Source organism: Dermochelys coriacea, chromosome 2 (genome assembly GCF_009764565.3).
Source record: "Dermochelys coriacea isolate rDerCor1 chromosome 2, rDerCor1.pri.v4, whole genome shotgun sequence".
Taxonomy (NCBI): domain Eukaryota; kingdom Metazoa; phylum Chordata; order Testudines; family Dermochelyidae; genus Dermochelys; species Dermochelys coriacea.
In genome coordinates, this window is record NC_050069.1 from 106368043 (window position 1) to 106395064 (window position 27022).

The 27022-nt window shown below is 42.6% G+C and overlaps 1 protein-coding gene across 9 annotated transcripts in view; it reads right to left on the reverse strand.

Annotated features, from left to right (window-relative positions):
• Positions 1 to 27022, reverse strand: part of SLC66A2 (solute carrier family 66 member 2) — a 122121-nt gene that overhangs the window by 54380 nt on the left and 40719 nt on the right. The gene's annotated exons all lie outside the window — the stretch shown is intronic.

Here is a 27022-nt window from a genome sequence, read left to right on the forward strand (position 1 = left end):
AGAAATCAATTGGACTTTTAAAAAAATGTTAAGAAGATAATGTCACATTTGCTTCTTGTTTTTCATATGGATGCTAGTTTTGCCGGCCCTTACTTGGATTGTTAAACTAGTGTTTTGTCTTATAATAGGTTTCAGATGTTTTGCAAGGCAGCTTGTTTTAGCCAAAGCTATCTGCCCTAGTAATTGGTTTCAGATGCTCAAGAAAGGTCAGAAATAAAACAAATCAATTTAAGGCTGGAAATAAAGTTGTGAAGTATTCCTTCTGAGCGTCACCCTTTTTCAGGAGGCGCCAACTATGTTAGATGACATCGTTATACCTTTCATAGCAAAACAGATTACTGTTGAGCTAACTGACATGATACAGTGTATGAGAGGATGAGGACTTCAACTGGTCTCCTACCACATCCTTAACAATCTATCCCACCTTGTATTTAGCTTGAAGGTTCTAGATACCTTCTCCAGACTGGAGAAAGAGCTCTGATGCTCAAAAGCTTGTCCCTTCCAGCAGCAGAAGTTGATCATATAAAATATATTACCTCACTCACTCAGTCTCTCTCAAAAACTAATTGACCTTAAAGTGACCTACAAAGGTTTTTTATTATTATTATTTTATTTTAAATTAAGTTGGTATCTTTTTAACCCTCCTTTGATAATGTATGAAGAGGACCTCAAAAGACTTTTCTTTTTTTTAAAAGGGATGGGTTTTCTGCTTTTTTAAAATTAGAACTATCATGAATGTGAGCTCATGTGACTTAACTGAAAAAGGACAAGATTATAATTAAACCAAAGCCTCAATTTTGAACTGTGACTAAAAATCCTTTCCCCAATTACTTATCTTTCAGTCTCTAATGTCATCATTTCACTGTTCTCTAGTTGCCATAGTCTTCCACAATAAATAGATCACGAATATTGAAGATATAGAACACAAAACAAAAAACAAAAAAAACAGGCTTTTGCAGTCCAGTAGGGGCTGCAGGAAGTGGTGGCCAGCACATCCCTTGGCCCGCGCCGCTTCCTGCAGCCCCCATTGGTCTGGAGCGGTGAACCACGGCCAGTGGGAGCCGCGATCAGCCGAACCTGTAGAAGCGGCGGGTAAACAAACCGGCCTGGCCCGCCAGGGGCTTTCCCTGCACAAGCGGCATCCCAAGTTTGGGAAATGCTGATCTAAATCATTGATGAAGATATTGAACAGAACCAGACCCAGAACCGATTCCTGCAGGACCCCACTCGTTGTGCCCTTCCAGCATGACTGTGAACCACTGATAACTACTCTCTGAGAATGATTTTCCAAACAGTTATGGGGACGATTTCTCCAACCAGTTATGCACCCACCTTATAGTAGCTCCATCTAGGTTGTATTTCCCAAGTTTGTTTATGAGAAGGTCATGCGAGACAGTATCAAAAGCCTTACTGAAGTCAAGATATACCACATCTACCGCTTCCCCCTATCCACAAGGCTTGTTACCCTGTCAAAGAAAGCTTTTAGGTTGGTTTGACATGATTTTTTCTTGACAAAATCCATGCTGACTGTTGTTATTTATCACCTTTTTATCTTCTAGGTGTTTGCAAATTGATTCCTTAATTATTTGCTGTATTATCTTTCCGGTACAGAAGTTAAGCTGACTGATCTGCAATTCCCAGGGTTGTCCTTATTTTCCTATTTATAGATGTGCACTATATTTGCCCTTTTCCAGTCTTCTGGAATGTCTCCTGTCTTCCATGACTTTTTAAAGATAATTGCTAATGGCTCAGATATCTCCTCAGTCAGCTCCTTGAGTATTCTAGGACACATTTCATCAGGCCCTGGTGATTTGAAGACATCTAACTTGTCTAAGTAATTTTTTACTTGTTCTTTCCCTATTTTAGATTCTGATCCTACCAAATTTTCACTGGCACTTACTATGTTAGATGTTCAATCACCACCAACCTTCTTGGTGAAAACCAAAACAAAGAAGTCATTAACCACCTCCGCCATTTCCACATTTTCCGTTATTGTCTAAAGTGATCACTATACACTTTGTATTCTGTGTTGTAATTGAAATCAATATATTTGAAAATGTAGAAAACATCCAAAAATGGTATTCTATTATTAACGGCACGATTAATCACACGATTAATTTTTTTAAACATGTGATTAATCACGCAATTAATTTTTTTAATCGCTTGACAGCCCATATACAATACAAATGTTATTTTATATGTGCACACACACACACACACACCCCGAAAACCTATGGTATTTTACCATTTTCTTTGAAAGTTAGTGCTATTTTGTCTGTGTTCTCACAGGAAAACAAGGGAGGATATATAATTTTTTTACACCATGAATAAGGAAAATTATCCTTCTTTTCATATGAATAGAGGAAAAAATGTTTGATTAATTTTGTTAGGGAAATACAAAGTTTATCTAGACTATATATAAAATATATTTACAAATGCTTATTCTGATTTAATTTTTGCTGATATTTACTGTGAAGGTTCCCAAAACTGATGGAGGGAAGCCAACACAAATTTATCCTCCTCAACCCAAGTCCATAAGACGATCATCTGCAAACTCAATCATGTGAAGCATGGATAGCGCATGAAGCAGAAAGCAGCATGCGCACTAAAATTGTGTGTGTCTACAGATCAAAAGAAGAAAGAACACACTAACATAAGAGTCTGAGCTTGGCAGGATTGCTTCATGACACTGCCCTCTCCGACCTCACATTTTCCCTGATTTTATCGGCAGTGAGATTTATTTATTTATTTATTTATTTATTTATTTAAATAGGCTATGAAGGCACGGTCAGAATTTTACCAGGAGCAGCTGGCAAACAAAACACTGCCTTAGGAAACTGATACACTTACTGGTAGAAATACCAATTTTTTAAGTGCAATTATTTTTTTCCTCAGCCCTGGCCTCCCACCTGTCAGTAATGAATGACTAGTGAAGGGGAAGGGTAGGGGAGGGGTATTTGTGTAGCCCGATGTGTATATTTTTGTCAGATTTGAACAAAAATGTCTATATTTAGAGAGAATCTTCTTTTTCCCATATCTCCTTTATTTATCAACCGATTTTGATAAAATTTGAAATGGAGTCAGTTTTTTCCTTTTTAGAGGCCCCTCATATTGCGAGATGCTAAGCTGTAGCATCAGCCTTGTCTACACTGGGGATGGGCCGGGGGGGAATTGATCTAAGTTACACAACTTCAGCTACATGAATAACGTAGCTGAAGTCGACATACTTAGATCTACTCACCGCGGTGTCTTCACTGCAGTAAATTGACTACTGCGGCTCCCCCGTCGACTCCACCTGCACCTCTCGTGCCTATGGAGTACAGGAGAAGACAGGAGCACGCTCGGAATTGATTTATCACGTCTAGACTAGACACGATAATCGATCCCCGCTGGATCGATCGCTGCCCGCCAATCCAGCGGGTAGTATAGACATATCCTTAGTTATTTTATGCCTTAATCCGGCACTGTAAACAGTACTCTATTCATCCATGTCCTCTGAGTGCAGCCACAGATGCTAAACTAAACTTCTTGCCTTTGGGACTGCGTTCTCCGACACACCCAAGTTGCCCCACAGTCCTATACTACATGTAGCCCTGGGATAAGAATCACAATATACAGTATCCTCTATATATCAGCTATTTATACTTTAAAATTCTTAGGATAAACTTTATCCATCTCACTGCTTTAAACAGCCTTTCCTATTTATTCAATCTATGTGCTATAAATCCTATGCAAACGCATGAACTATAACTGTCAAAACTGGCTTTGATTTTTCAAGTCACAGAACTGGCCACCAGCTTTCTCAAATGGCAGGTTTCATGGATTTCTTACCGGAAATAAAGTCAGTTTATTTCACACAAACTCATTTGAAGTCATATTTCCTTGGAGGACAGCACGTGTAGCTTTTTGCTTTTACCTTCATTTCCCTTTCTGTTAGGGAAAAAAAAGGACTAAATTTCATTTTCTTGCAATGACTGACACTGAGAGCTTCTCTTCAGATCTATGCTGGGGAGGCACTATGCAGAATATGGGGAATTTCTGTAATTCTTATGAGGACTTTTTTATGAAAAGTCTGATTCAATCTCTCCATTCACTTTTGAAGGGTTACCTACTGGGATTGAAGGGGGTCATTTCTTTGCTGGGACAGAGGACTAGGTAGAAGTCACACAGACAATAGGCACATCAACTGGTATGGACAAAGGATCAAGAGAACTGTCAACATATGAATGGAGTCCTCTTGGAGAGAAGGTGGGGGACCAACAAGAAGACATTAATTTTCAATCACTGCCAGCCCAGGGAGGCAGAACATATGAAACAGCATAGCCGCAACTTGAAACAAAGACTGGAGGCATTAGGAGACTGGAATAAGTAAGCTGCTGCCCCAGTGCAAGGGGTGATGGAACTCCGGGCAGTTTGGGGTGAGAAGCAGGTAATGCTGCCAGCATGGACATGCACGTAAACTTTGCTTATCCATTCTAACCTAAGGACCCTACATGCTGTAACCCAGTTGACTGATAAATGCTGGCTTGGTTTTAAAAAAGTTTTGCGGCAACTCAGGCACATATGCAACAGGAGGTTCATGTTCTTTTGGACTCAGCTGAAGAAGTGATGGTGAGAAACAAGAGGTGCTGAAGCCAATGACCCAGCCGCAGGGTAGTGGAGCCGGGGGTTCTCACCCTTGTAAAAGTGGAAGTCTGGGGCCTAGCACTAAAGGAACACACTCCCAGAGGGACTATATAAAGGTCAGAGGCACTGCGTACTCTGTAACTGTGTGACAGGTGCAGAGACTTACAAACCATTTCACAATGCGGAGGCTGGAAGCACACAAGAATCACATATCACATGAGACTAATGTTTCAGAAAGCTCAGAATGCTGCCTTTGCCACCAAGCAAATGCTTCAGAGGAAGCTGCAAACAAACAAAAAGCCCACACTTCTCCCTGCATACCCTCGACTGGGCTGTTGTGGAATGGCCTGTCCATAGGGGATATTAAACACAAAAAAGAAGCTTACAAGACATGGAAGATTGGAGAAATGACCAGGGAGGAGTATAAAAATATTCCTCAAGCATACAGGAGTGAAATCAGGAAGGCTAAATCACACTTGGGAGTTGCAGCTAGCAAGAGATGTTAAGAGTAACAAGAAGGGTTTCTTCAGGTATGTTAGCAACAAGAAGAAAGTCAAGGAAAGTGTGGGCCCCTTATTGAATGAGGGAGGCAACCTAGTGATAGAGGATGTAGAAAAAGCAAATGTACTCAATGCTTTTTTTTGCCTCTGTCTCCACGAACACGGTCAGCTCCCAGACTACTGCACTGGGCAACACAGCATCGGGAGGAGGTGACCAGCCCTCTGTGGAGAAAGAAGTGGTTCGGGACTATTTAGAAAAGCTGGACACGCCGAAGTCCATGGGTCGGATGCGCTGCATCCAAGGGTGCTAAAGGAGTTGGCAGATGTGATTGCAGAGCCATTGGCCATTGTCTTTGAAAATTCATGGCGATCGGGGGAGGTCCCAGAAGATTGGAAAAAGGCTAATGAAGTGCCCATCTTTAAAAAAGGGAAGGAGGAGGATCCAGGGAACTACAGGCCAGTCAGCCTCACCTCAGTCCCTGGAAAAATCATGGAGCAAGTCCTCAAGGAATCCATTTTGAAGCACTTAGAGGAGAGGAAAGTGATCAGGAACAGTCAGCATGGATTCACCAAGGGCAAGTCATGCTTGACTAATCTAATTGCCTTCTATGATGAGATAACTGGCTCTGTGGATGAGGGGAAAGCAGTGGACATGTTATTCCTTGACTTTAGCAAAGCTTTTGATATGGTCTCCCACAATATTCTTGCCAGCAAGTTAAAGAAGTTTGGACTGGATGAATGGACTATAAGGCAGATAGAAAGCTGGCTAGATCACCAGGCTCAATGGGTAGTGATCAATGGCTTCATGTCTAGTTGGCAGCCAGTATCAAGCGGAGTGTCCCAAGGGTCAGTCCTGGGGCCAGTTTTGTTCAATATCTTCATTAATGATCTGGAGGATGCCGTGGACTGCACCCTCAGCAAATTTGCAGATGACACTACGCTGGAAGAAGTGGAAGATACGGGTAGGGTAGGGATAGGATACAGAGGGACCTACACAAATTAGAGGATTGAGTCAAAAGAAATCTGATGAGGTTCAACAAAGACAAGTGCAGAAGAATCCCATGCACTGCTACACACTAGCGACCGAATGGCTAGGCAGCAGTTCTGCAGAAAAGGACCTAGAGGTTACAGTGGACAAGAAGCTGGATATGAGTCAATAGTGTGCCCTTGTTGCCAAGAAAGCTAACGGTATTTTGGGCTGTATAAGTAGGGGCATTGCCAGCAGACAGAGGGACGTGATCGTTCCCCTCTATTCCACATTGGTGAGGCCTCATCTGCAGTACTATGTCCAGTTTTGGGCCCCACACTTCAAGAAGGATGTGGAAAAATTGGAAAGCATCCAGCGGAGGGCAACAAAGATGATTAGGGGACTGGAACACATGACTTATGAGCAGAGGCTGAGGGAATTGCGATTGTTCAATCTGCAAAAGAGAAGAATGAGGGGAGATTTGATAGCTGCTTTCAACTACCTGAAAGCGGGTTCCAAAGGGAATGGATCTAGCCTGTTCTCAGTGGTACCAGATGACAGAACAAGGAGTAATGGTCTCAAGTTGCAGTGGGGGAGGTTTAGGTTAGATATTAGGAAAAACTTTTTCACTAGGAGGGTGGTGAAGCACTGGAAAGCGTTACCTAGGGAGTTGGTGGAATCTCCTTCCTTAGAAGTTTTTAAGGTCAAGCTTGACAAAGCCCTGGCTGGGATGGTTTAGTCGGGGATTGGTCCTGCTTTGAGAAGGGGGTTGGACTAGATGGCCTCCTGAGGTCCCTGCCAACCCTGATATTCTATGATTCTATTTTGTCCTAACAAGTCAGTGGTTAGCTTATGAGATTGTACAAGTTTATAAACACACACACAAACGGAGTGCAACTGGGGAGTGTCGACTCTGTTTTTGAAACCTATAAAATTCTAGGCCTCAATGATATCACATGGCAACAAGTTCCACAGGCCAACTATGGGTTGTGTAAAATCCAAAAAAAAAAAAAAAAACCACACTACTTTTTGGATCATTTTTTAAATGATCAAATTTTCAAATGAAACCTTTCATTTTTACTGAACACCCCATTGTTCTTGCATTACGAGATGTGTGCTCCTACTACACCCTTGCTTACTTCTCTAGATCATTCAATTATTTTGTACACCTCTTATATTCCTTCTTATTTGTAGCATGTTGACTTGTCAACAGGCTCAAGACTCAGTATTAAATATTTACATCACAGTAGCACCCACAGACACAGTATGCACTGTTGTGCAGTGCAGAGATGCTGGAACAATTTGTATAGTGGGGGTGCTGAGAGCCATTGAACCAAACTGTAAAACCCATATATGGCGGAAATCACTCCAAGCCAGGGGTACAGCAGCACCTCTAGTTCCAGCACCCATGGTGCAGGGACTGTACAAATAGATATAGACATGGTCCATGCCCTATAATCCAATCCAAGATGAAGGACAAGATATAGAAGGTGAGGAAGACAATCAAATAGCTATATGCACACACATTTATTAGATAGATTAAAAACATTAAAAAGAAAAGGAGTACTTGTGTCACCTTAGAGAATAACAAATTTATTAGAGCATAAGCTTTCGTGAGCTACAGCTCACTTCATCGGATGCATTTGGTGGAAAAAACAGAGGGGAGATTTATATATACATACACAGAGAACATGAAACAATGGGTTTATCATACACACTGTAAGGAGAGTGATCACTTAAAGATAAGCCATCACCAGCAGCAGGGGGGGGGAAAAGGAGGAAAACCTTTCATGGTGACAAGCAAGGTAGGCTAATTTCCAGGAGTTAACAAGAATATCTGAGGAACAGTGGGGGGTGGGGTGGGGTGGGGGGGAGAAACAACATGGGGAAATAGTTTTACTTTGTGTAATGACTCATCCATTCCCAGTCTCTATTCAAGCCTAAGTTAATTGTATCCAGTTTGCAAATTAATTCCAATTCAGCAGTCTCTCATTGGAGTCTGTTTCTGAAGCTTTTTTGTTGAAGGATGGCCACTCTTAGGTCTGTAATCGAGTGACCAGAGAGATTGAAGTGTTCTCCAACTGGTTTTTGAATGTTATAATTCTTGACGTCTGATTTGTGTCCATTCATTCTTTACGCAGAGACTGTCCAGTTTGGCCAATGTACATGGCAGAGGGGCATTGCTGGCACATGATGGCATATATCACATTGGTAGATGCGCAGGTGAACGAGCCTCTGATAGTGTGGCTAATGTGAGTAGGCCCTACGATGGTATCCCCTGAATAGATATGTGGACAGAGTTGGCAACGGGCTTTGTTGCAAGGATAGGTTCCTGGGTTAGTGGTTCTGTTGTGTGGTGTGTGGTTGCTGGTGAGTATTTGCTTCAGATTGGGGGGCTGTCTGTAAGCAAGGACTGGCCTGTCTCCCAAGATCTGTGAGAGTGATGGGTCGTCCTTCAGGATAGGTTGTAGATCCTTGATGATGCATTGGAGAGGTTTTAGTTGGGGGCTGAAGGTGATGGCTAGTGGCGTTCTGTTATTTTCTTCGTTGGGCCTGTCCTGTAGTAGGTGACTTCTGGCTCTTCTGGCTCTGTCAATCTGTTTCTTCACTTCAGCAGGTGGGTATTGTAGTTGTAGGAATGCATGATAGAGATCTTGTAGGTGTTTGTTTCTGTCTGAGGGGTTGGAGCAAATGCGTTTATATCGTAGAGCTTGGCTGTAGACAATGGATCGTGTGGTATGATCTGGATGAAAGCTAGAGGCATGTAGGTAGGAATAGCGGTCAGTAGGTTTCCGGTATAGGGTGGTGTTTATGTGACCATCGCTTATTAGCACTGTAGTGTAGGAAGTGGATCTCTTGTGTGGACTGGTCCAGGCTGAGGTTGATGGTGGGATGGAAATTGTTGAAATCATGGTGAAATTCCTCAAGGGCTTCTTTTCCATGGGTCCAAATGATGAAGATGTCATCAATGTAGCGCAAATAGAGTAGGGGCATTAGGGGACGAGAGCTGAGGAAGCGTTGTTCTAAGTCAGCCATAAAAATGTTGGCATACTGTGGGGCCATGCGGGTACCCATCCCAGTGCCGCTGATTTGAAGGTATACATTGTCCCCAAATGTGAAATAGTTATGGGTGAGGACAAAGTCACAAAGTTCAGCCACCAGGTTAGCCGTGACATTATCTTTATCATGCATTCCTACAACTACAATACCCACCTGCTGAAGTGAAGAAACAGATTGACAGAGCCAGAAGAGTACCCAGAAGTTACCTACTACAGGACAGGCCCAACAAAGAAAACAACAGAACGCCACTAGCCATCACCTTCAGCCCCCAACTAAAACCTCTCCAATGCATCATCAAGGATCTACAACCTATCCTGAAGGACGACCCATCACTCTCACAGATCTTGGGAGACAGGCCAGTCCTTGCTTACAGACAGCCCCCCAATCTGAAGCAAATACTCACCAGCAACCACACACCACACAACAGAACCACTAACCCAGGAACCTATCCTTGCAACAAAGCCCGTTGCCAACTCTGTCCACATATCTATTCAGGGGATACCATCGTAGGGCCTAATCACATCAGCCACACTATCAAAGGCTCGTTCACCTGCGCATCTACCAATGTGATATATGCCATCATGTGCCAGCAATGCCCCTCTGCCATGTACATTGGCCAAACTGGACAGTCTCTACATAAAAGAATGAATGGACACAAATCAGACGTCAAGAATTATAACATTCAAAAACCAGTTGGAGAACACTTCAATCTCTCTGGTCACTCGATTACAGACCTAAGAGTGGCCATCCTTCAACAAAAAAGCTTCAGAAACAGACTCCAATGAGAGACTGCTGAATTGGAATTAATTTGCAAACTGGATACAATTAACTTAGGCTTGAATAGAGACTGGGAATGGATGAGTCATTACACAAAGTAAAACTATTTCCCCATGTTGTTTCTCCCCCCCACCCCACCCCACCCCCCACTGTTCCTCAGATATTCTTGTTAACTGCTGGAAATAGCCTACCTTGCTTGTCACCATGAAAGGTTTTCCTCCTTTCCCCCCCGCTGCTGCTGGTGATGGCTTATCTTAAGTGATCACTCTCCTTACAGTGTGTATGATAAACCCATTGTTTCATGTTCTCTGTGTATGTATATATAAATCTCCCCTCTGTTTTTTCCACCAAATGCATCTGATGAAGTGAGCTGTAGCTCACGAAAGCTTATGCTCTAATAAATTGGTTAGTCTCTAAGGTGACACAAGTACTCCTTTTCTTTTTGCGAATACAGACTAACACGGCTGCTACTCTGAAACCTGTCATTAAAAACAGTGTATTTTAATAATAAAATACATTTGTATTAACATTCCTATTTTATGCTCAGCTGCCTGACCCCTCTCAGTCTATCCACTGTATGTTGGCTGATTTCTTGCAGGCATTATGATAGAAGAGGATTTTGAGCAGGAGCAGAAGGTCCCTAAAATTGGAGGGGCCTCACTGGTGCCAAACCATGGCCACGCCCCCCATGCCTCCCCTTCCCCTGGAAGCCCCATCCCTGCTCACTTCTCTCTGCCCCCTCCCAACCCAGTGGCTCACCCTTATAGTTGGTAAAAAATGGGAGGATATAGCCCACCCACTTTTAAAAGTGGAGGAGCCATGGCCCTCTGCCCCTCCCAATTCCAACACCTTGGATCTGGAGAAGGGCTTTGAAAGAGATGAGAGTAGCAGTCTTACAGGTCAAATTAGGGAAGCCTTTCCATGTGTAAGGGCCACAATGGAAGGAACCACAAAGAGGCTTGTGGGAGGAACAGACGTGCAGGTGGTCAAGGCTAGCATCGCTGGTGGAGCAGCAGGGATGCAGCAAGTTTTTATCAGTGACACCTAGATTCATAGATACTAAGGTCAGAAGGGACCACTCTGATCATCTAGTCCGACCTCCTGCACAGCGCAGGCCACAGAATGTCACCCACCACTCCTATGAAAAACCTCACCCATGTCTGAGCTATTGAAGTCCTCAAATCATGGTTCAAAACTTCAAGGAGCAGAGAAGCCTCTCTCCAGTCAACCATGCCCCATGCTACAGAGGAAGGCAAAAAAACCTCCAGGGCCTCTCCAATCTGCCCTGGAGGAAAACTCCCTCCCGACCCCAAACATGGCAATTAGCTAAACCCTGAGCACATGGGCAAGATTCACCAGCCAGATACCCAGGAAAGAGTTTTCGATAGTAAATCAGATCCCATCCATCTAATATCCCATCTCAGGGGATTTGGCCTATTTACCCTGAATATTTAAAGATCAATTACTTACCAAAATCCCATTATCCCATCATACCATCTCCTCCATAAACTTATCGAGTAGAATCTTAAAACCAGATAGATCTTTTGCCCCCACTGCTTCCCTTGGAAGGTTATTCCAAAACTTCACTCCTCTGATGGTTAAAAACCTTCGTCTGATTTCAAGTCTAAACTTCCTGGTGGCCAGTTTATACCCATTTGTTCTTGTGTCCACATTGGTGCTGAGCTTAAATAATTCCTCTCCCTCTCCTGTATTTATCCCTCTGATATATTTATAGAGAGCAATCATATCTCCCCTCAACCTTCTTTTAGTTAGGCTAAACAAGCCCAGCTCCTTAAGTCTCCTTTCATAAAACAAGTTTTCCATTCCTCGGATCATCCTAGTAGCCCTTCTCTGTACCTGCTCCAGTTTGAATTCATCTTTTTTAAACATGGGAGACCAGAACTGCACACAGTATTCTAGGTGAGGTCTCACCAGTGCCTTGTATAACGGTACTAAAACCTCCTTATCCCTACTGGAAATGCCTCTCCTGATGCATCCCAAAACCGCATTAGCTTTTTTCACAGCCATATCACATTGGCAGCTCATAGTCATCCTATGATCAACCAATACTCCAAGGTCCTTCTCCTCTTCCGTTACTTCTAATTGATGCGTCCCCAACTTATAACTAAAATTCTTGTTATTAATCCCTAAATGCATAACCTTACACTTCTCAGTATTAAATTTCATCCTATTACTATTACTCCAGTTTACAAGGTCATCCAGATCCTCCTGTATAATATCCCGATCCTTCTCCGAATTGGCAATACCTCCCAGCTTTGTATCATCTGCAAATCTTATTAGCACACTCCCACTTTTTGTGCCAAGGTCAGTAACAAAAAGATTAAATAAGATTGGTCCCAAAACCGATCCCTGAGGAACTCCACTGGTAACCTCCCTCCAACCTGACAGTTCGCCTTTCAGTAGGACCCGTTGCAGTCTCCCCTTTAACCAATTCCTTATCCACCTTCTGATGTTCATATTGATCCCCATCTTCTCCAATTTAACTAATAATTCCCCATGTGGCACGGTATCAAATGCCTTACTGAAATCTAGGTAAATTAGATCCACTGCATTTCCTTTATCTAAAAAATCTGTTACTTTTTCAAAAAAGGAGATTAGATTGGTTTGGCACGATCTACCTTTTGTAAAACCATGTTGTATTTTGTCCCATTTACCATTGACTTCAATGTCCTTAACTAATTTTTCCTTCAAAATTTTTTCCAGGACCTTGCATACTACAGATGTCAAACTAACTGGCCTGTAGTTACCCGGATCACTTTTTTTTCCTTTCTTAAAAATAGGAACTATATTAGCAATTCTCCAATCATTCGGTACGACTCCTGAGTTTACAGATTCATTAAAAATTCTTGCTAATGGGCTTGCAATTTCAGGTGCCAATTCCTTTAATATTCTTGGATGAAGATTATCTGGGCCCCCCGATTTAGTCCCATTAAGCTGTTTCAGTTTCGCTTCTACCTCTGATATGGTAATATCTACCTCTATATCCTCCTTCCCATTTGTCATGCTACCATTATCCCCAAGATCCTCTTTAGCCTTATTAAAGACTGAGGCAAAGTATTTGTTTAGATATTGGGCCATGCCTAGATTATCTTTAACCTCCGCTCCATCCTCAGTGTTAAGCGGCCCCACTTCTTCCTTCTTAGTTTTCTTCTTATTTATATGGCTATAGAACCTTTTACTATTGGTTTTAATTCCCTTTGCAAGGTCCAACTCTACTCGACTTTTAGCCTCTCTCACTTTATCCCTACATCTTCTGACCTCAATTAGGTAGCTTTCCTTGCTGATCCCTCCTATCTTCCACTCCCTGTATGCTTTCTGCTTCTTCATAATCACCTCTCTAAGATGCTTGCTCATCCAGCTTGGTCTACAACTCCTTCCTATGAATTTTTTCCCCTTTCTTGGGATACAGGCTTCCGATAGCTTCTGCAGTTTTGATTTAAAGTAATCCCAGGCCTCCTCTACCTTTAGATCCATAAGTTCTTCAGTCCAATCCACTTCCCTAACTAATTTCCTTAATTTTTGAAAGTCAGCCCTTTTGAAATCAAAAACCCTAGTTGCAGATTTATTTTTGTTAATCCTTCCATTTAGTTTGAACTGAATTAGCTCATGATCACTTGAGCTAAGATTGTCCCCTACAACCATTTCTTCTATGAGGTCCTCGCTACTCACCAAAATTAAATCTAAAATGGCATCCCCTCTAGTCGGTTCAGCAACTACTTGATGAAGGAATCCATCAGCTATCGCATCTAGGAAAATCTGAGCCCTATTATTATTACTAGCACTGGTCCTCCAGTCTATATCTGGGAAGTTAAAGTCTCCCATGATCACACAGTTTCCATTAGTATTTACTTGATTAAAGACATTAAAAAGGGCTCTATCCATATCCAAATTAGATCCCGGAGGTCTATAGCACACCCCAAGCACTATCGTAGGAGAGGCTTTACTAGTTTTCTTCCCCAATGTCATTTTTGCCCACACGGACTCTGTCTTATCCATTGCATCGCTTCTTATTTCTTTACATTCTAACTCATCATTGATATACAATGCTACTCCACCCCCTTTACCTTTGTTTCTGTCTTTCCTAAACAGCACATACCCTTCAATACCTGTAGTCCAGTCATGACTACTATTCCACCATGTTTCTGTTATCCCTATAATATCTCGTTTCACTTCCTGCACCAGTAGCTCTAGTTCCTCCATTTTGTTACCTAGACTCCTCGCATTGGTGTACAAACATCTTAATTTTTGCTGTTTGGCCTCGTTCACATTTTGTACCCTATTAGGCACAGTCATTCTACAGCCAGTGTAACCTATTAGACTAGTATCCACACCGCCCTCGCTCCTTATATACATTCTCCTACCCATGGCTGTATCCTTTCTTACTTCATCCTTTCCTAAGGGTTTTGCATGGCTCCCATCACCATAGGATCTAATAGAAGGCCTTCATTAGCAGAGTTCAGTTCATGCAGCGACTTATGAACTGGAAATAGGGGTTGTTTTTTTTTTAGAAGCACTGTAAAGTTCAGTGAGAAATAACTCATAAAAATCTTCCTTGAAATGGAAAACCTCCCCGTAACCCAACTCAACGCAAGGCATGAAATGCAGTTAACAACCCTGCTCAGAGTGCTCTAGTGACAGGTCCCTAGGTAATATACCAGATACAGTAGAGTTTTGAGAGAGAGCTCGGCTTAAGAGGGTTGGAGAAGTCCAAGTTTAATTGTTGCCAAGTGGTCTGCGATGGCCTTAATAGTGCTAATCAGCCGCAGAAACAGCTAAGTAGCGGTCTTTTAAAAAAAAAAAGAAGAAAAAAAGAAAGCAAGCAGAATTAATGAGAAAAATAGAGAGAGACAGTGAGCTTTAAAGTTTAAAAGAGTGCTAAAAGCCAGTGGTGCTTAGTGTGATCCCAAGTGTCCTTATAAATGATCCTGGATGAAGGAGGAAGTGATTAAACTCACTCCTTGAACAAGAAAGAGAAATTAGAGTTTTAGCACCAAAGTTTTTTATAGCTCTGAACTGTACTCATTTTTCTCTGAAACTCCCTCCTCTCCCACAAATCCTCTGCAACTGCTAATGCCACCATCATCCTCCCAGTGTCTCAGGCCTACAATCTGGGAGTCACGTTCACCTCTATCTATTTTATGTGCCCCTATCACTGTAGTATCTGAGTGCCTCCCAACCTTTAATTTATTTATCCTCACAACATCCTTGTGCAGTAAGGCAGTGCTGGTAATCCCATTTTACAGATGAACAACTGAGGCACAGAGAGGCTAAGTGACTTGATCAAGAAGTCTGTCCCAGATTTCTTCCTCTCAGCCAGCATCCACATCTGGCTGTTCCTAAACTGCTTCTTCCTCCACAGTACTTCTAAGGTATAGATGCTATTGACATTTTTACCCTAAGTGACTTAAGAGTCTAAATTCCACTTTCAAAAGTGCCCTAAAGCAGTGCTTCCCAAATTGTGAGTCAGGGTCTAGGCAGGTTCCATGTGCCCTAGAGGTGCTCTCCCTGCGCTCTCACTTCCCATAAGCAGCTGTATGGGAAATGGGATCCAGGCAGCAGCACCAGCAGAGGGGAAGCACCTCTGAGGCACATGCTAGGCGGGGACAGACTGCTGACTGTCCGCTCACTAGCTCCCTCCAGCCACTCCCTCAACGCTGCTGCTGCTGCCTGGAACCCACTCCCCACACAGCTGCCTGCCACCCAGGGGAAGTGAGAGCAAGAGGGTGCAGGTAGCAGCACAGAGGATATGACTGGAGCCAGTGAGTGGACAGTCAGCAGCCTGGTAGCGATGGCGGCCCAGCTGCAGGGAGAGGGGTGTAGAGCTGGGACGGCAAGAGCAAGAGGTTTGAGGGAGCCAAGCAGGGGACATGGTGAGTCCCCAAAAAGGACAAAATGCATCTGATGGGTCACCTTAGTAAAAAGTTTGGGAATTTAAGGCATTTGGGATATTCACTGAAAGTCGATCGGACTTAAATCTTGACTTGTGATTTCTGAATGCTTGGGATTGGCAATACTGGATTACTAAAACCTCCTGAGCACCAACATCAGCCCCTTCCCCAAATCCATTCTGAATGCAGCTACCAGGATCCTTTTCTATGACCACATCACCCACCTCTTTGAATCTCTCCACTGGCTCCCCCATTTTCACCCCATCCAGTTCAAGTTCCTTGTCCTCATCTTCAAGACTCTTCACAACTCTGCCCCATCCCTATGTGGTGGCTCATCGGTTATTGCATGGACTCCTACCCCCATTTGTTCCACCAATAATATCAGCCTCATCTGCCCAGCTGTCAGCATTGCACACCAATGTCTCCAAGCTTTCCTCAGTGCAGCCTCCCAAATAATAGTATTATACCCTCCCTGATAGGTGAGCCACGAACACTCTCCTGCTTCACCTCTCCAATATCCATCTGCTGTGATGCCTACAAGTAATCAACTAATTAATGAAATAAGGGGCAGGTAGGGACAGCTGGCACTTTAGTTACAATTAAAAAAATACAAGTGTATATATGGGCATAAAAATGGGGTATCTCTCGTTGTATCCCTTTCTCACCCACCCTTCATATGTCACTTTTCTTATTTTAAGCCCTTTGGGGCAGGGACTGCCTTTGCACCTAGCACGGTGTTGTTGGAATTCAGTATTAAAAATTAAAAAATAAAATGCAATGACTACTGTTTTGCCAACTTAAAAATATAGATTAAAGTCACACTTGGTCTGCAAATGTTTTACACCAAATGGTTTTTACCAGAAATGCCTACAATTCATACAAAATAGAAAGAAAGTAGAGACAAAAAAACCTATTTTTTCAGTTTGTTTACTTTGTGCATTTGACAGCTAACTGTGTGTAGACAGCATCACTGTTTGCTTTGTACAAACTCTCAGTTTGCGTGGGTCTTTCACACAGCAAGAAGAGAGAAAAATCACTTTTTAAAATAGAAAAATTGACCGTAAAAAAAAAAAAAAACACAAAAATTGGCATGGGAACTTATAATTTCTGGAACTACTTTTAGCTCATCTTTTAAAATTGACTAAATGTCCCTTTAAAACCACTTTAGTTATCCTTTTGAAAAAAAAACTTTGTTAGGATTATACTTTTGCTAATCCCAAATTTAAAAGCATGTTATTGTAGTATGACAGAAGACAGAAAACACACACCAAACTATCTAAAGCAGATCGCACCTAAAACATTAAAAAATAAATAAATAAAAATCATTCAATAGTAATGCTGATGGTACAGCCTTTAAAAAAAATCATGACGTTAAGCAAGAAAATCGTGAAAGATTTTTGTTTAAAACACAAAAGAAGTTTTTAGAATGCTCATAACACAGACTAGAACTATCAGCTGGGCTTTTAGAAATGAGATGAGCAAACGTACCTGCCAAAGATTTAAAATATAAAACAGACCAATTCTGATTGTATATGCCAAGGGCATATGGACCCAGAGTATATTTTTCTTCATATTATTCACACTACATATAGCAACATAGCATTTTTAGTTACGTGTGGGGGTTTTGGGAGAGTTCTTTTTGGGGGGCAAGGAGGAGCCTACAGACAAAGGACCCAATACTGAGACAGTACAAAGGAATGAATTAAGTGCAGTATGACAGGCAACCTGGAACTATGAATCTCTTGCATTTTGTAGTTTTAAGCTGAAGCCATTTTTCCCATGAAAACTGTTTTAAATTTATTTTAACCAGTCTAGTTTATCATTTGAAACCCCAGCAAAGTAACGTCAGGCTTTGTCTACACTCGCAATTGAATGACAAAACTTTTGTCTTTCATAGGTGTTAACCCACCGCTGAAAGACAAAAATTTTGCCGATGACAAGCATTGGTGTGGACAACGCTGTCGGCAAGAGTGCTCTCATTGGGGTGGAGATTTTTTTTGTCGGCAGGAGAACTGCCAAACAGCGGCTACACTGCATGACTTTTAGCGGCACAGCTATCGTGTCACAGCCATGTCGCTAAAAGCTGTGTAGCGTAGATATAACCTCAGATTAATATACTAAACAACTTGCACTTATTGATCAACTTTCATCCAGGGATCGTAATGAGTTTTACAGAGATGAACATGTCTCATCTCAAATTTTCCAGGTGTGGAAACTCTGGATCTGCATAGCATTGGACTGCAGGCTACCTACACTGATGCCACAGTGTTATGTGCTCCTGAGGCTGTATATCAAATATAGCCAGTTAGTTCCAGAACCAAAAGATGCCTAACCCGTACTGTAACTGTCGGACAACACTGCCTCCTTTAAACTAGAAAAGTATGGGAAATGTGCTGACAATTTATGAGCCACTTACAAACCGAGGGCTGTTCTCTTTTTGATTCGTGAGTGAAACTTCCATTATTAGTAAAAGCGAACTGCAAATGTAGCATAGTCAGCAATCCATTCTGTGATTGCTCTATGTGAGCACTACCCACCACGCTGCCCTATCCCCCTGCCCGGGGTGGTAATGCTGTGTGGCACAAACTGTGGTACAAGGGCCAGGGAACTACATAATCTGTGTGCACAGCAGCCTCAAATGAGTCCTCTTTGCCATGCATGAGTCCTGTGTCTTCTCTGTTCTGAGGGACATATGCCCCACAAACTGAAAAGAGACTGCATACCATTCCATGTAATCAGTTAAATGTTGAAGATAACGTCAAATTTGGTTGATGATTAACAGTAACTATCAGAATATTTTATTAGAGCCCAATTCTTTTTCCATTTGATCTAGGCTGCATGTACTCTTCAAGTCCAGACCTGAGGAAGAGCTCTGTGACACTTGTCCCCTTCACCAACAGAAGTTGGCCCCCCCAAAAAATATTACTTCATCCACCTTGTTTCTGTACTCTTCTCAATTAGTTATACTAAAAACTAATAGAAAGATGTGCCCAGTAATATTTGATATATTAAAGTCAGATTGGTTTCAGAGTAGCAGCCGTGTTAGTTTGTATCCGCAAAAAGAAAAGGAGGACTTGTGGCACCTTAGAGACTAACAGATTTATTTGAAATGAAGTGAGCTGTAGCTCACGAAAACTTATGCTCAAATAAATCTGTTAGTCTCTAAGGTGCCACAAGTCCTCCTTTTTTAAAGTCAGATTGTGTCTCTGACGATCTCAAGGTTTGTTTTTGATATCAAATCTCAGGAGAAAGAATAATTTTAAAATTGTGAAGTTATGGAAATGTAGCAACACCTCCACAGTGACAGCTGAATATCCTATTCAAAAAGATAAAGGAGGAGCGAGTGCACCCATGCACATGGTTTTGTCCCACACACTAACTTAACCAGTCTGTCTAAAAATAGCATGCAGTTCTCCCTTCTTTCCTCTTTTTTGCAAAGTTTAATCCGAGTTTCCTAGGCAACCTACCTCCAACCAAGACAGACTCCACAGCCGCCATACTAGTTAGAATCTAGTTAAAAAGACGTGTTCTCCATTTACATCCTTCAGTAATGATGCCATGTGGCCTGCTAAACATTTCTTAGTACCAACCGAAGTTTGATAAATTGGGGATGAAAGGCCTCAATTAAAATGTTTTTAAAAACTGAAACTGACTACACAATGCACCATAGGGGCTGGAACTAGGGGTACTGCCACACTGCCTGCCTGGTTTCCATCATATCCAGGGTTTACAGTTTGGTTCAATGGCTCTCAGCCACCCTCACTATACAAATTGCTCCATCTAAATGCAGTGCATTGCAGGTTTGCTGATCTTATTAGGTAAACAACTGTAGATAGGAGTGCTCAAAATTGTCATTTCTAGTGACTCAATCAGTCTATACACTGTGCAACCCAGCCACATTTTTAAAGCTAGGCTGCAGAAAGTAACTAACAAAAACATGTGTTAGCAGGAAGCACAGCTCATGCTCACTTCATTCCTCTTATAATTTCTTGCGGGGGGGGGGGGGGGGGGGGGGGGAAGAGAAGAGAGGTTTCTGCTTTCAAAGGGTTTTCCAAGGTTAAGACAACACCAGCAAGTAAAGAAATGTATACTCACCACTGTCAGGGGGGAGAAGCGGGTAGTAGGGAATACTACATTAAAGTCATGAATTTGAGAGAAGGACGCTACACTGGTAACATAATTAATACTGCAAAAAGCAAGAGCGATAAAGATCTCAATGTTCCCTAGTAAAGCTTAAGTAAAAATTCACTCTATGACGTTTCTGCACAAATGTAAATTACGATACACCAGTGGTTCTCAAACTTTTGTATTGGTGACCCCTTTCACACAGCAAGCTTCTGAGTGCAACCCCGTTATAAATTAAAAACACTTTTTTTATATTTCACACTATTATAAATTCTGGAGGTGAAGCAGGGTTTGGGGGTTGAGGCTGACAGCTCGCAACTCCCCATGTAATAACCTCATGACTGCTCAAGGGGTCATGACCCCCAGTTTGACAACCCCTGCTATATACTGACTGAACCAAAACAAGTAGAATTTCAAGCCATAGGTCTACCACTCCTTTAACAAAGAGAATTTGTGGGGGTGGAAGCCATTAAAGAGTTTTATTCAGAGACGTTGGTCTCATTGATTTCAATGCTTGTGATCGGAAAGCTGAAAAAGCTAAGTGAGACTGAGCTACCATAAAAGAAACTTTTCTTTTAACTTCTTAATCTCTGGTCTGACATGATTGACAATAGTTATGCAAGACAATTTTTTTTATTTATAAAAACAATTGTGTTCATTTATAAAAGTGTATCTCGTCTGCATATTAGTGCCCCAATTATTAAGATAAACGCAGTTTTAGGAGAGAAGGGGGTGGAACAAGGAATTAAAACACTGAAATGAATCATTTGTTTTCTTTAAAATCCTCTGGAGTTTAACTTTGTTTTTTAAACTGAATTTGTGAAGAGGAATAAAACAAAACAAAACAAAAACAGACACAAAGGTATAAATGGTGTTCACTAACAAGATTAACACTCCCCCCACCACAATATAGAGCAGATTTTGTGGCTGAATGATACAGACATTTGTCCTCCTTTGTCAGGCTTGTTGCACATCCTGCCTTTACTCAAGGGAACAGGGGAGAACAGCATGACAGCTGATGAGCTATTAGACTGATGAACTGTACAGCCTTCTACATCTATTATACATAGGAATTTAATTAAGAATTTGTGGAGAGGACTATTTAAGTCATTTTGATATTAGTTTGTTCTATTCCTTGGATGCATAATTACAAGTTATTTTACTACACCCTTCTCACAGAAGGGGCTGGAGGGAGGAATGATTGTGTAAATACCAAAGCTCTTGCAGAGGCAGTGAAGAGTTAAAAGCAAAAGAAGGATGCTGAATCAAATTACTATTGATTTTACATGACAGGCACTCTGATACTACAGTTACAGGTGGCAGTATAAAAACCCTACGTATTTTTTCATTTTGGCTGTTCACATTGGATGTCTTGTATATTTGGACAGTGAGGGGGAAAGTCCAAGAGTAGCAACTCACTCTCCTCAATTATTATCTATGGGAAATTGAGACTGGACAGTTATAAATCTGCCTCATTTAACAGCTGCGCACAGAGTTTGTAAAAGTACCCTTACAAATCAAGCAACCAAACCCCATTATAAATGCAGAGGGTGCTGAAGGACGAAGTTTCTTTTTGTAACTTAAAGCTGAGCTGCAAGTGATTTTTCTTAAAAAAAAAAAAAATAATTAAAAAATTAAAAAAAAAAAAAAGAAGAGATTGTGCCCATATAAATAGGGCCCTACCAAATTCACAGCCATGAAAATTTGGACCATGAAATCAGACCTCCCCCATGAAATCTAGCTATTGGAGGGGAGGGCAGAGGAAGGGCTGCAGGGGAAGAGGGGCTACGCATTGGCTCCAGCTGTTAGTCCCCTCTGCGCTGGGGTTGGGACTTCCTCTTTCCCTGCACAGCCACGCTCACGGGAGATCAGACTCAGCTTCAGGTCCCACCCCAGTTGCAGGACTGGGCAGCAGCCCTGAAGTTTCCTGGAGTCGCAGGAGGTTGCCAGATGTGGAGGGGGTCTGATCTCCCCCGTGCTGCTGGCAGCACCTCAGCCGGGGGCTCCTAGCTGCTAGTTCCAGCCAGGCTGGGGAGAAACAGGCCTTGCTCTTCCCCTGCGTGGCTGCTCTCAGGGGGAAATCAGACCCACCTCCACCTCCGAGAACTTCCTGTGGCCGTAGGAAGCTCAGGGTGTACTTAGCTGTGACGGCAGCGGAGAAGCGAGGATGGCAATCTCACGACCTACGTTCCCTCTAAGGTGCGTGCCTGCAAGGCTGCTCAGGAGACTACCAAGGGCCATGCAGGCATGCAAACTACACTCAGGGGCATGGGGAGTGGTGAAGTGAGGGTGGAAGATACTGGGGGGGGGGTGCAGCGACTCCCCAGCCCCAGGGCTGCCTCACCCTGAACCCCTCATCCCCAGCTGGAGCCCTCACCCCAACTTTCTGCACTAGCCTTGAGCCCCCTCCCACACTCTGAACCTCTCAGTCCCACCCCCGCCACACATCACCTCCATATTGGTGCACATAACAAAATTCATTCCACATATTGATGGGAAAAATTAGCGGGAACATTGCCCACGACCTCCCCACAACAGGTTTGCAACTCTCCCATAACCCCATTTTGGGTCTGGAGCCCCACGGTTACAATACGGACATTTCAGATGTAAATGTCTGAAAACGTGAAATTAACAAATTTGCAAATCCAAGTGATCATTACAAAAACATTAGTCAGAGTATATACAAAGAGATAACCCAGAAGACACCCCCCACCCTCAATTATTCTACACAAAACTCAAATATTGCTAAAATAAACCTTGAAAAAGGAAAGTTAATAAACCCCCTCCAAAAGAACCTGAAGCCCTAATTATATGTTCATAAGGCCATCTATGGCTCCATGAGTATAAAGGAAGAATCCACACAGGCATTATTTGCAGTCAGGGGACTGAAGGTGAGAAACTGTTTAGGGCCTGAGCATCACATACATTTCTTCACTTGTTTGGGTAACAGACCAGAATATGCTCTCTCCCACCACTTCCCTTGTAGATTCAAGCTGGACAACACAGAGGTTTATGAAGACAACATCTCTTACGGTCATATTTTCCCTTTTGCTTATTAATTACATACTAATTATCATAGCACCTTTCTAGCATGGGAGAAGGAAGGGGGCAAAATTTCACAAAAACAAATTTTAGGTATTTAACTTCAGCTGTCTCTCTTAAATCCTCAAGATAGGCCCAATAAACTCCTACTGAAGTCAAGGGGAGTCTGTCCAGCAACTTCAATGGGAGCTGGATTGGTCCTCTTAGCTGCTGCATAAAGAGCACAAGTGCCATACACAGCTGTTAGCTCTTTGTTCATTACAGAAGTGCTTCTCCTGCTTCCATTGTTCAGGTTGAGCTGAGTTTTTCACTTCAAGCAGGAAGTCAGCCATTTGGTAAAATACCTATGAGGAATACAGCCAATCTTGCAAAAACTACAGCCCTTATTCTTTAAGTTCAGAATGAATTGGTTAAAGATTATTTTTCAGGTTCTTTAAAAAAAAAATGTAGACTATATCAAACCATTTTTTGTCCTGAATGATCTTAATGGAATAATGCAGGCCCTTCAAACTTTCCATATAATTAAAATCCACAGAAATCTCATGTACTGTCTAAATTTGAACAAATGCTATTAGGTTAATGATAATTTTTTGCTGTTATTCTTCATAACTGACAGCTTGTTCTTCAGCAGAAGCTGACAAATTATGTTCTACTACATAGAATTTCAGGAAAATCTCTTCTCTTTCCAAACTGCTGCCATATCTTGTTGTTCTCAAATAGAGTAAAGCCAAGATGACCTCATGAGATGTTGGCCCCTGACAGCAGCTTGACTTCAATCTCATTGGTAATAGCAGAAGGTGAGGGCCATTCTGAAAGAAGGCATCATAACACAGCACCTTTGGCTTCAGTCCCATTGAGAACAATAGGACGGAGCCACTAGTCTAGGGTTGCCATGTCTGGTTTTCCACCAGAACACCCAGAAGAAAAGGGATCCTGGAGCTGACCAGGGTGTTAAAAGTCCAGTTGGCAGCACAGCGGGGCTCCCAGGAAGCGGCCAGCATGTCCTTCCAGCTTAGGGTTGCCAACTGTCTAATCGCACAAACCCAAACACTTTTTCCGCACCCCTTCCCCAAGGCCATGTCCCTTCCCACCACTTTTCTGAGGCCCTGCCCCTCGCTCACTCCAGCCCCCCTTTCTCCATCACTCTCACTTTCACCGGGCTGGAGTTGGGGGTGCAGGATAGGGTGTGGGCTCTGGGCTGGGGCCAAGGGGTTTGGAGTGTGGGAGAAGGCTCTGGGCCGAGCCTGGGGGGGGGGTTCAGGGTGCCAGCTCTCGGAGGGAGGGGGTGCAGAAGGGGGCTGGGGCAGGTGGTTGGGGTGCAGGCTCTGGCTGGGCACTGCTTACCTCAGGCGGCTCCCAGAAACAACAGGCATGTCCCGCTCCTAGGCTCACAGGCGGCTCTGCCCCTGTCTGCAAGTACCACCCCCGCAGCCCTTATTGGCCGCGGTTCCCCATTCCCGGCCAATGGGAGCTGCGGAGTCAGCACTCAGGGCAGGGGTAGTGCACAGAGATCCCCTGGCTGTGCCTCCTCCTAGGAGCCGCTGCCATATATGCCAGCAACTTCTGGGACTGGCTTGGAGCCAGGGCAGGTAAGGAGCCTTCTTTAGCCCCGCTGCACCACTAGACTTTCAGCAGCCTAAAATCTCCTGGATTAGCTTCAGTAGCCTCCACGGGATCAAGCCCAATTCCTGGAGACTCCCGGCCAAACCAGAAGGTTGGCAACCCTACTCCGGCTCCTCGGCATGGGGCGGCCATGGGGGCTCCACGTGCTGCCCCTGCCCCAAGCATTGGCTCCACAGCTTTCATTGGCCAATGGGACCTGAGAGGGCAGCAGGCAAAGCCCTCTGGCACCTCTGCCTAGGAGTTGGAGAGACATGCTGACTACTCCTGGGAACCACCTGAGGTAAATGCCACCCAGAGCCTGCACCCCTCACACCCTCCCGCGCCCCAACCCCCTGCCCCAGCCCGTTGAAAATGAGTGAGTGAGCGAGGGTGGGAGGAGGGATGGAGTGGGGCAAGGGTGTTCGGTTTTCTGCTATTAGAAAGTTGGCAACTCTACACTATTTACAGCTACTACATTTTTATTGAAAATAAACAGTGACATTTTTAACTGTCAAATCATCATACTTGGGAGATATAAGACTAAAGAAACCCACTGTAGAACTGCCCCTACAAGCAGGAGGATTAATTTCATTGAATTTTTAATGGGGAGTTGCAGGTCCAGCAACAGTAAAACATTTTATTTTGAACACTGAAGGGGGTAGAGTCACTGAAAATACCAAACATACAGCTTTGTATTGACCCAAGCTATATGACACTGGTTCTACAGTAATTAAGCTAGAGGTAAAAATAAGTTTTTTGGCAGGCAGAGTCAATGCTGCCTTCTAAGCAAAGAGAAAAAAAATGGGTCACACTCAACCCACAGATTATCCATAGAAAAAAAAATATAGACATGCAATTAAACTGAGGTAGTTATCATTTAACAACATTTAAAAAAAAAAACCATCCTCAAAAGCTTGAGAGGTGAACTTAAATCATAACGGGGCTCTTAAATACAACCCCGCATATAGTATTTTCCAAATATGTCATTCAGAGAATTAAATTGAATCACTATATGAATAAAATACAGAAACAGTAATAAAATATGCATAAATATTATTGAAAAGAAGGTTCTTTGCTGTTTAAACGTACCACAAAATATGATCAGTGTGAAGACTTTGATACTATTCCTACATTTTAGAAGTCCGCTTTATTGATTAATACCTGAAAAATACCTAATCCTCAACTAATAAATGCAAGTTAAGCATATAATATTGTCAAGGTTCCTTCCCTACTCTGAATTCTAGGGTACAGATGTGGGGACCTGCATGAAAACCCACTAAGCTTATTTTTACCAGCTTAGGTTAAAACTTCCCCAAGGTACAAACTATTTTACCTTTTGCCCTTGGACTTTATTGCTGCCACCACCAAGCATCTAACAAATATATAACAGGGAAAGAGCCCGCTTGGAAACGTCTTTCCCCCCAAAATCCTCCCCAAACCCTACACCCCCTTTCCTGGGGAAGGCTTGGTAAAAATCCCCACCAATTTGCATAGGTGAACACAGACCCAAACCCTTGGATCTTAAGAACAATGAAAAAAGCAATCAGGTTCTTAAAAGAAGAATTTTAATTGAAGAAAAAGTAAAAAGAATCATCTCTGTAAAATCAGGATGGTAAATACCTTACAGGGTAATCAGATTCAAAACGTAGAGAATCCCTCTACGCAAAACCTTAAGTTACAAAAAGACACAAAAACAGGAATATCCATTCCATTCAGCAAAGCTTATTTTATCAGCCATTTAAACAAAACAGAATCTAACGCATATCTAGCTAGATTACTTACTAAATTCTAAGACTCCATTTCTTTTCTGTTCCTGGCAAAAAAGCATCACACAGAGAGAGAGAGAGAGAGAGAGTGCCTTTGTTTCTCCCCCCCTCCAGCTTTCAAAGTATCTTGTCTTCTGATTGGTCATTTTGGTCAGGTGCCAGCGAGGTTATCCTAGCTTCTTAACCCTTTACAGGTGAAAGGGTTTTTCCTCTGGCCGGGGGGGATTTTAAAAGGTGTTTACCCTTCCCTTCATATTTATGACCACTACTTTTTAAGCTGTGAAAATGACAGCAGACTACATAATCCTACTACTCATTTTCTAAATCCATTCATTAACTGCTGATTTACGAGTCAAATGTCATCAAATTACTATGAAGCTACAAGTCTGCCCATTCATTGCATCCCTGCAGTCTTCCCACAGGATACAAAACCACTCACAAAAGAAGAAAGAAACTATGCCCTTCATTTAAATCATCTGGGTATTTATTTAGAGATTAAACCCCTTATAGGACACTAAAATTCAAAATCTGATGTTTATTGGCTCATAAAGGAAAAGTATAAGTGTTTTTCCCTGATCACATGGTATCACCAACAACATTATGCATTGTAGATAGAAATTTTAACTTCCTTTCAATGTAATAAAAAAA